We start from the raw sequence: 10,385 nt of genomic DNA, 5'->3' as shown, positions 1-10,385 counted from the left end.
AAATTTCCCTCATCTGGTCTAGATATAAGAAAGAATACAAATATATATGTATGATACGGATAATATAAGAATTGAATTGACTAATAATGTAAAAAAGTAAATTAAGATAAATTTAAGTGCCATTGTCTGTGGCAGAATATGCGAACGATTAACGATTGTAGCACCTTAACATATTGTACCATATCCTTGCAATAAATAAATTATTATTATTAATAAACTTCTTGCAGATATGACCCATTTTTAAGGATTTTATCAAAGTATAACATCAAGTATCAAGATATTGATCTATTCCACCTCAAAAAACAGATGTTAGGAAGTATCTGATGAAGTGGGATGACTCTCATTTTTTAAGTAGTTATTTAAGATTTTAAGTATTTTTCGTTGTTTCAAATGTTAAATTGCAGTTTTCTTTATTTTTTTTAATGTATCTTTGTCTATTAATATACTTACTTGTTTTCTGTTTCATATATTATATTGTTTATCTATGTAATTTGTTTGAGCATTCTGTATTGCCTTAGTGCTATGTCTCATATTATATATTTAAGATGATTACTTTAAATTAAATGAATAAATAAATGATACATGTTAAGAAAATTTCAATCTAAAGAAAAAGTGCATAGATTACTGTTTTCTTAGTCTATTTTTAAAATCATAGATTTATCTTTTATGCTCACAACAACAGTTATTTAACGACTATATTAAAACCGGCATTTGGTAAACACTTTTCTAAATATTAAATTTGGCAGCTCAATAATTCTGAATTCCTTGTATTAAACCGATTGTTGGGAATAGCTGGGATTTCGATAATCTGTTTTTGCACCCGCGAAGCCTACCTAACAGATCGGGGCTAGTATAAATCATTTTCGAATGTTTTGCGGTTTTATGAGGATTTATCTGACATTCAGATTTATCTCGTTACAATTTACTCCGATATTTTTTTTTAAATAATTACATGCATTCACCAGGATATCTGGCTGATAATAGCTATTTATGTTTTATTTATTATTTATTTATTTATTTATATTTATGGATAACTTAAAGAGTTCTATAAGAGATTTACATGTATGTATTGTTTTACTTTATTTACATTTTTTTCGTAAAAGCAAGAAACACAGAAAAACTAAAGGCAAGCAATTTACAGCGTTTATATAAAAGCTCTTCCAAGCAAACAGGAGAAAGGTAATAACAAATATAAGCACAATTATTGAGAAATCAAAATAAACTTTATAATATTTAATAAAAAATATTATACATAAAAACGTATAAGCCTTTTTAGCCCGTCTAAGGCTTTGTCATGTGCCCTCAAGAGACCAGCATCGAATTACGGGATATGATTAATTATTACCTAATATTTATCTTATCTGAGAAATCGGTCAAGGTTATACCCACGTTCGAAGAATAAATTAAAAATGATTTAAAGTATGCACTTCGACCGGTTTACAAGCCTAATACTTTATGACTTTCATAACCCCTAAATTAACAATTTTTTTTTTCATTAAGGTAATTTATGCATAGACGCGTAGTTATTAGGGCGTGGTTTATTAAAATTATTACCAAACATAACTCATCAATCTACGTATTACCATTATCAGTCTACAGAATTCACAGTTGATTAAACATTCATTTACCCACACACGAAACTTGCATACTTAGACGTCATTTACATAATAGAACATCAAACAACCGTAACCTTGGGATGTCAAAGTGTGACTCGATACATTTGTCAATGAACTAACGCGAGGACACTTTACATAGACTAAAATAACTTCTACTAGTTGTGTTATGGATTTCATAAATATTTCGATTGAATTCTATTTTAGGATCAGTGCTATTGCGATCTCAATATTATAGGGTTTTAAGGGTTCGCTTACGTCAGCGGATATTGGAAGAATTTCGTTGAACATGGATACCATTGATAAATTGTCATCATGTTTTTTTTTTGAAGGTTATAAGGTTACAATACACTTAAGCAGCTCCATTTGAACTAATTGGAAAGACGACCACGCTTAAGATATGTATTTTAAAACGTCAATGAAATTTAAATCTCGCTTCAAACATGACAAATAAAAACATTTTTTTTTCGATATGTTTGAATGGTACTCATTACGAGATTGTGACTTGAGATACGAATTAGAATATTGATCTAATTTTTTTAAATTATATTCGCGAAGACCAAATGTATTCGTTCATCAATAATTTACATTTTTATGACATACCCATATTTTTAGCTATATAGCTAAAAATACTGTGAGCGGCCGTTAAAGTGTCCTCGAAAGTAACTAATAAATATAATTCACATTTGATATATGAGTTTTTATCACCTAAATTTATCAATAAATAGCCCTCTATACCGCGAACACGCAATACAGTGATTCGGCTAAAAGCATCCTCCCATAAGTAGGCTTTTATAACACACGTTTTTATAGAAATATTTTTTATTCAGCCTGCGTAGTTTGTCCGATAGTGTTTGGGATGCTTCAAAGAAATATTTTCTGATACGGCGAGCGGTTGCAAAGATTAAAAATGTTGGTTATGTATATTAATTATCTAAGTAGAGATTGGGCTTATGTTTTTATATAATTATTTATTAAAAGTTAAGCTTATCATTTTCTAATATATGTAACTATTACAACTGCTAGCAAATTAATTATTTAAATTATATCAATATGTGAACTGCGTCTACCCGATACAATTTTTCATACGCGGTAATCGACTCCAGGATGTATAATTGCTACGTGGTTAATATAACACTAATGATGTGAAAAAAATATTATTCTATTATTCTCTATTTAAAGACAGGACATCTAAGTTTTTTTATCTTTGATTTCCGGTTCCGGTAAACGGTGGCCTGATAAAATATTCACAAAGATATTCGGAGCGCGCATTCTCAAATAACTTATGCAAAAACACACAAGATGCCGCATTTTAAAAGGTGCAATCCTGTTTGATCAGTCGGAGGCAAATAAAAAGATTCGACTCAGGTGTACCACTGAATATAGAAAGGGTTATAAATGCGTTGTAAACAACTGAAACATGTTTTGGGTTCCTTTTGTAGAGTTCATATTTCTGATATGAAGTGTACAGTTGAACTATATTTGCAAATGCGTATCAATACTTGTGTTTAGTAATTTTTAGGTGAGATACAGAATATTTGTTTGTTCTTAGACCTTTACCCTAAAAGAATGACGCGATACTTATTTCCACAACATGCGTTATGCTCTTTTAAGTATAATTTATTTAATATTTAAACTGCGACTACCCGATACAATTTTTCATGCGACATCGAACCCTGGGTATAAGCTACGTGCGTTCATTATGCCACAGAGATAAAACAAACTTTAACCTTTATTATATACAAACACGAGGAATTTTGCAGGCAATAATTTGGAGAATACAATTTCACAAAGTTTACTTCACTTTGACAAGTCCTTAGAAGTTTTGACGTTACCGCAGGAAATGTTATAGAACCTATTGATGATTGAAATATATACGATATTTATTGAATAAGTTAATCTTTGAGATCTTTTTCATAGACGAATTAAGCCTTAGATAACTGTCAACACTTATAGAAATTATTTTCCTTTGTTCTTATATGTACTTAAATAAAATTAAATTATATAACTGTAAATGTTGTATGTCAGCATTATTGTATAATTGTTTTAAAAGACAAATGATCCAACATTGTTTCATAAATGTTCAACAAAAGCAAAAATGCAACTAAATACTTCATAACTCAAAGCTTTAAAAGGTCCAAGTGGATAACATTGGGATTCATAAATCTTATGAACTCTTGTTTTGTTCCCGGCACCAAATGACCACACGAGTCCGCCTAGCCCAAATCCAGCGTTGCTTTTATAAAGCATGAATAGAACTCACGTCCTATTTAAAACAGAAAAAGCGATGTTTCTTGTATGTCCTCCTGGAAAAAGATTGAAAAAATCTAATGGATTTTCGGCTCCGCGTTCCGTGGAAATAAAAAGTAAAATTGTGACTGATGGCCAATGGGACCGCTCGCCAATCTGTGTTAGACTTTTTCCTTTAATCTTTGGCATTCAGTTCCCAATGAAAATGTTGCAGTGATAATTTACAACTTGGGCATACACTTCTAAGTTGTGAAGTGGCCAATCAATTAAGGAAATTTAAAATGTTCAAACAATTTATCGATTTATTACAAGATGGGAAATAATTAGCGGCGTGGTAAAATAAGTAACAAACAATGAGTGTAGTGTGTTCGAGTCCTGGCGAAACAATTATTTTGAAATTTGAAAACAATCTTGGGCGTATGTTTAATCTTAATTTAATGAACGATATTACAGAGGTAAATAATATATAAAGAGGTTGTATTTGTTAAACTTGTTAAAAGGATACAAGTTTAAATTAAAATAATAAAAATAAAGAGTAAAATTAAAAATGTAATACGTTGTGTTCAATTGAATGTAGTACCATGAATTGTGTGGCGTGTCAACGCGTGTTAGTCTTGAGATGCTGTTAACCAATCACAAGTGTACAGAACGCACAATCTTGTCGTCTTTTGTTTTATAAATGCCCTGGTCGGTTCAAGCTGTAGAACGGCATATGTGCATGATGTTTACGTTACATTTAGTACCTTTTAAGTTTTCAGCTTTACAAGAATACTGGTCAACGAGAAACTTCACTCGTTGTCCAAAATTTCTTCAAGAACTAGCTAAATCTGTATACTAGTGCAAAACCAAAGTTAACCGTAGATGTATAAGCCTTAATAGAGTGAAAATTTTCACAATGTGTTGCATTTTTAATAAATTTGTGCGAAGTTATTGCGTGCTACAAGATTTGAATACATTATCAATGCCAGTGCTAGCCAGGACGCACCGCCAGTATGAATAAATAATGTAAAAAAAAACTGAGTAAACGTATTTTGTTTTTCATTGTTAACATTTTTACACTGTCCCGTATCTCATCTGATGATCATCTACGAAGTTCTTTCTTAGTTTACTGCGTTATTTTGTGGTCACCATCATATTAAATTAGAATCGAATTGTGAGAATATTTTTTATTTTGTAATTACATATGTTTGTTGTGTTGTGTTTCGTCTGTAAAGTGTATTATTATGGTTAACTCGTGTCAAGTTATGGTCACCTGTTAAGGCAGAATGTTTTTATAAATAAATAAATATATAATATAATTGTTTCGGACATAACATTATTGTTATTATTTTTTTCGTAGATTGTTCTTTTCTTCCACTTTTGCGTGTCCAGGTGGCAAAGGCCTCCTCCAATCTTCTCCATCCTGGCCTTTTTATGGCCTCTACCCCATGTTGTTCCCACGACTTGTCTTATCTCGTCCTCTCACCTTTTTTGTGGTCTACCTCTCCACTAAATAAATAAATAAAAATAAATGAAATTTTATTTTAGGGTATAGAATTTTGTCTTCAACAACTTGCTTGATACATATATCTTTTTTAACCTTATATGTTACTAACTGCAACTATAGGTGAAAATAAATTATTCATCTTGAACCACAATTGAGTCAAGTCAACTTAAAACACTTTACAGTAAACTTCCCATACTGCAGCGCCGCTCTAAGAAACCTCAGTAAGACAGATGGAGTTAGTGTAAATTATGACAATTTCTCACCGAAAATTTCCGGCTAAGTTTTCGTTATGAATATGCAGAGCGGAAGTTCAGTGTGCCAACTTTTTATGAGCCCTGTCAGATTGTCAACGCTTTTGTACTTTACATTTTAACTTAAGCACTCAAGGCTTATTTGAATAGACAATACATTTGAGCACGTGTTTTATAACTTTATGGGAAACCAATTTCATGAAGGCTGGCCGGTAACTGGTGCTCTTTAACAAAGTTCCAATTGCAATTAAAATTTTATCCTGATCCAATAACGCAGAAAAAATAGAATATTTTGCTTTTATTATATATAGAATATTGTGAGATCATGTGAATTTCTAATCCTCTTGGTCGGCACATCATCAGGTAAACAGATGGATTGCAATAGAAGTAATCTTTATTGATGTCTAAGAACCTTCTGATTTTGAAGTTATACTTCTTTTTGCGCGATGGAGAAAAATGATGAGAGTGAATTTTTACTATGCGCGCGCACACCGACATCTGAATTCGACATCGTAAAGTTAGGTCTAGGTGGCTTCTAGTAATTTTATATTTAGAACTCATGCTTCGTTTCAGTACCATAAAACAGTGTGAATAAATAAATATTATTTTGGTATTTTTAAATCAAAAGTCGTATATAATACGACAGTGTAGTGTTTACTAATAATTTGGTTATTTAATTTTTTAGGTTAATTTAATTATTTATCGTTAATTACTACAGAATTTTAGATTTTTTTTTCCATACGCCAAAGAAGTATAACTTTAAAAACAGAAGGATCTTAGATACTCATGTACACACACTATTTTTAATATAAGAAAATCTTAAGGAAGAACACGCGAACATAAGATTTTTTTTTAATAGAACACGGAAACATTTTTGTCAAATACTGAACTTCAGCGATTGCAAAATGCATTATCCACTATGTTTTTAATAATATTTATTCGTCTCTATTAAAATCTATTCTATTTTAATCATGTTTGTGACAGACAAGAGACAAAGGACTAGTTACGTTTTATATAGCTTTAAATAAAATATATAACTTTTTTATAAATTGCATCACAGTAAAACATTTTTTATCTGACCTCTACCTTTTAATTCGAAACAGAATTTTCTTTCGTAAAATAATGAAAAAACACTCCACAGGAGTAAAGTTGTTGTAAATGAAAAAAATACTTCTGCATTTCTGTTGAAAAACTTTGAATAAATTGTTTCGTTGCCTGTGTTAGCAGTTAAATATACGTTGAGTTTAATTAATAATACTTTCAAAAACAATGCTATTATATGCAAGATTCTTTTACTTTGAATTCTCGTGAATAGTAACAGCGACATTACTTTATTTATTTGAAAACAAAACAGATACACCTATACCATAAAAAAGTTAAAATAAAACATAAAATAAACATTTTGGATGTATCCACAAAAGGTTTACTAATAGAACTTTATTATTTCGATATTAATACTATACTTATATTAAGTATGGCTTGAGGCAAATTTGCTTAATCCGGCCGATCTTCATATATATAAATAAATATATATAATAATCTAAAAATGTTATCCTAGGTTGTACATGCAAATAATAAATACCACAGCACCAGTGTATTTATTCTTATCAGGGCGCACTTTTCGTTTCGGAGGCGAAGACACATTTTTTGTTAGAGACAGCGAAAAAAGTGATCCCAAATCTACGCTCTTAATTAAAAAAAAGCCCATCAAAATTAGTGCACTGTTTCAACTTTGGTACTTTTTTATCTCTTAAATTTTAATTACTCTGTAATTAAAAACAAAAGACTGATTACTTTTTGTTATAAATAAGGGGTTATACTAATATATAAATAAATGTAGAGCAAGATTCATTTTATTCGATTTATGCAGGGATAAAACAAACCGCTGTAAGTTTCCATAACACCCCTGTGTTTCTGACAGTCAAAGAGTAATGTGCACTAGATACTTTTACACTTTGATCTATGGCTGCTCTCTGGCGACAAAAGTGTCCTTACAGCTTTCAGCCCCAACCCAGTAAGTAAGGCAGATATATGGCTCAGGGAACTTTAAAATTTTTGTTTACATATCGATTCTCTCAGGGCATGAATTCATTTAGACATGTCTAAAAACGTTTTTGAAACTGCTTATTATGTCCATAAATATTTGTATTATAGACATTAGGAATGGATTGCATGAATTTCATTAAATTAATTTTATAATAGTGGCCATTACTTATATGGTTTTAGATACTCCCCGACAGTTTAGAAACGGGCGCTCTCTTTAAAAACATTCATAAAATACATTCTGCGTTAATAGCATTAATAGCATAATTAATTAACATTTATTGTTATATAATAAAAGCATAATTAATTAACATTTATTGTGTATGTTGTTCGTGAGTAATTGATATATAGTGAAACTAATATCCTCTATTAATATAAGCATCCTCTGACCCAGGAACCGCATAGTAAATAAACTAGCAAGTATTATGGCTTTGAGCTTACAGTGCTTATACTTTCCAAAATTAAGTTACAACTATTTAATATATTTTATTCTTCATTTTTATTTTCATTGATTTCTATCAACAAATCCATTCATTCATACTTCGAACAAACTTGGGAAGTTATATGTGCAATATTTATTTGTTTTATTTATTATTTAAGTATGTGTTACGTTAAAAAAATAATAGCTACAATCTATAATTATCACTTTTTGGAACATTTTCTTTAGTCATTTCTGAAGGTCGTGTCGAGGCAGCGCACTACATCTCCAACTCTTTCCTGTCTTCGGCAAGGCCTCTACTTGATCAGTCCAACTAGTAAAGGATCGGCCTTGAGGTCTGATGCCCTCCATTCTGCCAGATACTATGAGTTTTCTTGGCTTTCTGGATCTCTGCGTATTCAAAAAACTCAGGATGCGTTGGTGACAGAGTGTTGATAGATAGATGTTTTCTTTGTTATCGACTTAGTATGGACACGTTTGTTTCCTTTGCATTCGCCAACAAAACAGCATTTCTAGATTCATCTATTTTATTGATTTCAGACATTTGTATTGTCTAGGATTCAGCACTAAAGAAAATCAGATTTAAAAATATCAGTTGGTAACAATTAACGATTCGTTTAAAAGTTGCCGAAGCTAAATTTATTTAATATTATATCCAAGAATTAATATAAGATAAGTTTTCTGTAATTGTAAATTTTAGTTTCCCTAAGTTATTCGTTCAAACTACGTGAATTTAAAAGTTTTAATCAATGCATTGCTTCGAGAAATTTCCATCATATCCGGACCCATTTACCTTTTGCTTATAATCTTTCCAGACTAAGCGACTCCATAAATCAAATGAAACTTTTACAAAAATTTGAAATATGTAAGTTCCATATCAGTTCAAAGAACATATGGATAATTACTATCCAAAACATTTGGTAAACTTGTATGGGGCAATTAAAGAACGCGCCTAAGCTTTCATTAATTAAATTAAATGTGGGGTTCGCGTGTATAGAAATCCAAGTGCTACATTCTCCGAAAGTTTTTAACTCTGATGAGTTGTAGCTTGAGGCCGCTGCTTAAACTTTGAATTCATAATGAATTCCTTAACTGAGACTGCACGGATGTGACGTAATTAAAGAGACGGGGAAGCTAAAACAAATGTAAACATTGTATGAAGACGTTTCATATACGTCTTTCATCATTTCATTTCTTGGGTACCTTTATGAACAACTTTATTTGAAATTACTTAGCATTCTAACAATATTATTTTCTTGTAAAGGCGAAACAGCGGAACGCATATGCATTCCTGTCTTTTGCTATATAGTATTTAAGTAAATAACATTCATATTTCAATATAAGTTTTGAAACATGAAAATTTTAGAATTTTAAACACAAAAATTAAATCAGTGTAAATACATTGTTTTAAGAATATAACTCGTAACTTATTACCAGATCAAACATGATAATTACCTAAGCAAAATCAAACGAATCAAACGGCTCTTTAAGCAGCTTCTACTGACTGAAACATTTTTTTATCTTATTATGCAATAGATACTTACATTCTTCAAAAGTATATAGAGATTATAAATTCAAATATCAGCATTAGCTTCTTAACAGAGGCTTCTTAACAGGATTTTCGGTTCTGTTTCATTATCAGCTTTCTAAGCCTGACACACGGTGAGGACTTTTTGGCTCAAAGATATGCCTGCCTTCCGAGTTTTCTTTAACTAAGAAGCAGGTGTTAAATGCGCATATAGACATAAATTTTGGTGAACAGCCGGGGTTCAACCTCAGGAATAAAAAACGTACGCAGACGCCACTGGGCCAATACTGCTCTATATTTGACATAGAAGCTTAAAAAAAGTTGACTCAAATGTCAAAATTTAAAGGCTGATTCCAAACAACTACTCGTAATTGTTCACGCCACAATTTTTAATACTTTGGTCCTTATTTTATTAATATTCAGGTGATTCCTATTCTCGTTCCTTTGTTAACAATCGGTTCCTGTCTGCCTTCCTGTCGTCAGAACAATAATCATATAATTCCTTCAGTTGCTGCATTCAACTAATAACCTTACTCGCTCCCTGTTCCTGCGTCTTTAACCATATGGGATTGGGTATCAATACTCGATCGAAAACGCTTTATGTTCACCTCAGCTTTATCCTGAACATTGGAATTATTGTAAAAGTATTCTCTCTCGATATTTCATGTAATGACTTTAGTATTAGTTCGTGTGTCATGGCTGTGTAAACACAAAGACCTTTACAAAAAACAACGAAACATTATTGCCAATCAATACCATTAAAGCGTTTCGCAGA

The sequence above is a fragment of the Pieris rapae genome, chromosome 19 (genome assembly GCF_905147795.1).
Source record: "Pieris rapae chromosome 19, ilPieRapa1.1, whole genome shotgun sequence".
Taxonomy (NCBI): Eukaryota; Metazoa; Arthropoda; class Insecta; order Lepidoptera; family Pieridae; genus Pieris; species Pieris rapae.
Note: the sequence above shows the minus strand (reverse complement) of the source record.